Below are 4,651 nucleotides of genomic sequence, written 5' to 3' on the forward strand. Positions count from 1 at the left end.
GGATGACTTATTACACGTCAAGGAGACGTGATACATGTATAAATGATTAGAAAAATTGCATAAACCCACTTATCATACTTTTTCGCGACCTATCATTTCAATACTTTGATATTTCATTTTCTAAGTGCTCTTAAAATGTAATATTGGGAGAAGTGCCATTCAGGAAATCATACACATTGTCCGTAAAGAAAAACATTAGTAAAGATTGTTTTCAATATGATATACTCTAAAGTCATTTTCTTTACTTTGATGTTTTTGGAATCCACTCGAGAACTTACGTCATTCGTAGAACCATTGTGTTGGGATTTTACTTCCAGTGACCAGTGAGTTATATATTTTTTTTTTATCCATGCATGAAAATTTTGATAAATAGATAAATAAATCAATGAATGCATAAACAAATATAACATAATGACACTGTTTAAATGTAGAAGGATTTTGCGATGTTGTGATGGTTACAGAACTTTAGGAGGGAAATGTTTCCGTAAGCTTTTGACCTAAACTTAATTATCAAATTATATCAAATGATAAATTTACTTGATTTGTTATTATAATGTAAATTCGTGTATTTCAATTCCTTAACAGATAGAAAGATATCGTAATTAATGCAATGATTTCTTATACGATTTTGATGTTAAAACAAAAGAAGCCTACTTTAAATGAGTTCATTATTAATATAGCATGCGTAGGTTCATTTGGGCTCGAATGTAGCAGGCCATGTCCTGGAGGATACTTTGGAGTTAAATGTCAAGAAGAATGTCCCTGTGAGAGATGTAATGCAACGACAGGGGAATGTTTTAACGAAACCATGCCACGAAGTAGGATAACAATTTCAATACTATTTACGTATATAAGAATACTTTCCCAATAGAGGAAATTAAAAATAAAATATATGTTATGTTTGAAAAACCTGTTCATTTGAACTTTTATTTGGAATTCATGCCAAATTTGAAAATCTATGAATACCCCAATTATCCCTAAATGCGTTCAGTGGAGGACTTTCAGGCATACAGAGACCATACTTTCAGTTGATTAAGTCATGATATAATGCGAAATATCAAAGTATGGGGGAGGAGATTCTATTTTTCTTTTGCTATAGTCAATTTTTTCTTTCAACCTTGTCTAAACTATTAGACCACAGAATCTAGGTACAGTGTACGTGTTCCCTAATACATGGAGATAACGATCAGTATTCAAGTCTCTAAATATTAAGCTATGGACTAATATAAGACATCTCATTCAATAAGTATGAAATAACAATAAATCAAAACAATCAAAACAACCATACTGCCAAACATAGACCTTACTGTATATTTAATCTTACCAATTATGCATTTTTCTTCTAGTTTGCTTGGGAAGTTTTGGAAAAGATTGTTCTATACTTGTCCACCCGGGTATTATGGTAGAGGGTGTGAAGAAAAATGCTTCTGTAAAGATTGTGATAGTATGAATGGTTCGTGTAAGGACCAATCAGAAACAGGTATTTGGTCTTTAATTTGTCTTCTACTTTCTTAGGTCGCTCGCGTGGCGCCGTGGTAGAACGTCAGGTCTAGAGTCACAAAGTAAGTAGTTAATCCTTACGTCGCGGGATCGAATCCCAGTGTGGGGCATGGAGACCGGTCCTTCGGATTATCCCGTATAAACCGAGGTCACGTGTCGCAGTAGGTGCTGGCATGAAAAAGATCCCTTCCTGCTCAATAGCCCTGAGTGCCGGGTAAAGGAAAAAAATTGCAGCTCTCCACCAGCAAGTGGTGGCGTCTTCATATGAGTAAAAAATTCTCGAGAGGGACGTTAAACAATATAGAATCAATCAATCTTCTTTCTTACTCATTATTCTTTTAAACTTGTGATCTTTCTACAAACATAGTTCTTTTTTAAAACGTTTAATCAAATTAACATACTGTGAAATCAGTATCTAAAATAGTTTCAGTTCTTAATAGAAATTTAAAGTGTTTAACAAGTTAACCCCAATCTAAAAAAAATAATTATTTAATTTTATTCATAACTTGTTTAATTCAAAGGATTTTATGGTTTACCAGCATTGCTTAATTATATTTAAATATTTTATAACTTGTAAATTTATTTCATTCTGTAAATTCATAAGGGCTATATGTACCACATGAACATGTACTTACATAGTAGATGATAATATGGCGGCAGCTATTTGCGATAGTATAATGACCTTTACACCATCGTAAAGTTTAAAGAGAAATGTTTGAAAGAGGATGAAAATGACACTGTCCTTCTCTATGATTTATGCATTGCATTCAGTTTGTTTCGGTGGGTTATTTGTTTAATTCCTTATCCACAAGAATATTATGGTAGAAAATATGTGAGGAATGTGACTGCAAAACCAATTCTTGCATTGAAAAGATGAAAAAATGTATTCCAAATATTTAAGCAATTTCCATTGCCAATAACTAAAACGGAAAATAATTTGGAATATTGTACAAATGTTTAACCTGCAAGTAATAGAAATAATAAAACTACTCGTTATTTTTTATTTGCTAGCATATTTTTTGCCTTTTCAATATAAATATATTAAGTAACTAAAAAAACCAACAAATGATGGGAATAGATTATTGCATTGCCGTTATCTCGCTGTATTTCAGAGGGCCTCAAGATTATTGCTATAAACTGTTCAAAACCATGTCCATTCAGAAGAAAGGGAGGAGGATGTGAAGAAAAATGCAATTTTGATGCCTGTGATGGTAAAATGCGAGGTTTTACATGTAATGAGTAGAGTATAGAGTATTTTAATGATTTACTAAATTAAGACATAGTGTTATGTTTATTTATAAAAGTATTTTACATTAACTTTAGAAGTATGCTTAGATTCAAGACAGCAAGCTGTTCCATTCGTTGCATATCATATTTTAATTGCATTGATTACATTTCTCAGCTAAAAGCCATTATACACTTTTTTTCTGCACAAATGTGCCTAACAGAATAATTGAAACACACACACACCCTTATATACACGCAACACGTGCGCTGCCTTTCTTCAATTAATACATATCGATTTCATTGAAAATTAGTAAATATTCGTTTTCTTTGATGTCTCTGACGAAGAAGGAATGATTGCAATGAGAGATGGATTTGAGTTGGTAAAATATTTACATTGATAAATGCTTTGTTTATTGTTTTGTAAACTTTTAATTTATTAATTTATTTATTTGATATAAATTAATTAATTTAATTGAATTAATGGTATATATATATATCAGATTTACTTCATGGCATTTTTTCTTTCTTGATGAACAGATATCCAACGCCAGATTGCACATCTGTAAGGATTCTAAGGTACAATGAGAAGGACTGAAATACAACACAGCAGTTGAACAGTACCAAAATAAACATGAATGTTAGCATGATAAACGTGACCCCAATACTCTAGAAAAGAGTATTAATGACTTCTTATTAACATGAAAAACTTTTATTAACCCGCACTTTCTAAAGAAAGTTCGGGGATATTGTTTTGTCCGTCCACCATTTTCCGTCCTTCCGTCTGTCACACTTTTCTTCCCTGAACTCCTCCTACATTTTACATAGTAGTCTAATCATCTTTTGGGAGATGGTTGGTGGTGTCATGTATTTCAAAAAGGTTTTGGAATTTTATTTTTCCCCCGGGGGGCAAATGGGGGTAAAAAAACGTTTTTTTTTAAAACAAAAAGCCCCTTTCCCTAAATCCTCCTACATTTTACACAGTAGCCTAATTTTTTAGGGAGATGGTTGTTGGTGTCATGTAGATGTGCAGTAAGGTTTTGGAATTTCAATTTTGCTCCAGGATGTCAAATGGGGGTCAAAATGACGTTTATTATGCAAAAAGCCCCGTCTTCCCCGAACTCCTCCTACATTTTGCACAGTAGTCTAATCTTCTTTGGGAGATGGTTGGGGGTAATATGTAGATATGCAGTAAGGTTTTGGAATTTTATTTTGCCCCGGGGGGGCAAAAGGGGAAAAAAGACGTTTTTTATGCAAAAAGCCCCGTCTTCCCCGAAATTTACATTTTACACAGTAGCATAATTTTCTTTTGGGAGATGTTGGTGGTGTCATGTAGATGTGCAGTAAGGTTTCGGGAATTTTATTTTTCCCCCGGGGGGGAAATGGGGGAAAAATGACGTTTTTTATGCAAAAAGCCCCGTCTTCCTTGAACTCCTACATTTTACACAGTAGTCTAATCATCTTTTTGGAGTTGGTTGATGGTGTCATGTAGATGTGCAGTAAGGTTTTGGAATTTTGATTTTTACCCGGGGGTCAAATGGGGGGCGAAAAAAGACGTTTATTATGCAAAAAGCCCCGTCTTCCCTGAACTCCTCCTACATTTTACACAGTAGTCTAATCTTCTTTTGGGAGATGGTTGGTGGTGTCATGTAGATGTGCAGTGAGTTTTCGGAATTTCAATTTTGCCCCCGGGGGGCAAATGGAGGTTGAAAAATGATGTTTTTTTTTGAAAAAGCCCCGTTTTCCCTGAACTCCTCTTACATTTTACACAGTAGCCTAATCTTCTTTTGGGAGATGGTTGGTGGTGTCATGTAGATGTGCAGTAAGGTTTTGGAATTTTGATTTTGCCCCGGGGGGTGAAATGGGAGTGGAAAAATTACGTTTTTTATGCAAAAAGCCCTGTATTCCCTGAAGTCCTCCTTAATAT

The 4,651-nt window shown here is 34.0% G+C and overlaps 1 long non-coding RNA gene across 1 annotated transcript; it reads left to right on the top strand.

Moving 5' to 3' along the window:
- The first annotated feature begins 212 nt into the window (after nucleotides 1-212).
- LOC134280830 (uncharacterized) lies at nucleotides 213-2,709 on the top strand. The gene is made up of 5 exons (XR_009994966.1): nucleotides 213-323; nucleotides 432-484; nucleotides 681-818; nucleotides 1,347-1,480; nucleotides 2,613-2,709. It is a non-coding gene; the product is annotated as an uncharacterized LOC134280830 (long non-coding RNA).
- The last annotated feature ends 1,942 nt before the right edge of the window (nucleotides 2,710-4,651 follow it).

Source organism: Saccostrea cucullata, unplaced genomic scaffold, assembly GCF_032062105.1.
Source record: "Saccostrea cucullata isolate Sc308-1 unplaced genomic scaffold, CSIRO_AGI_Scuc_v1 ctg5592, whole genome shotgun sequence".
NCBI classification, from domain to species: Eukaryota; Metazoa; Mollusca; class Bivalvia; order Ostreida; family Ostreidae; genus Saccostrea; species Saccostrea cuccullata.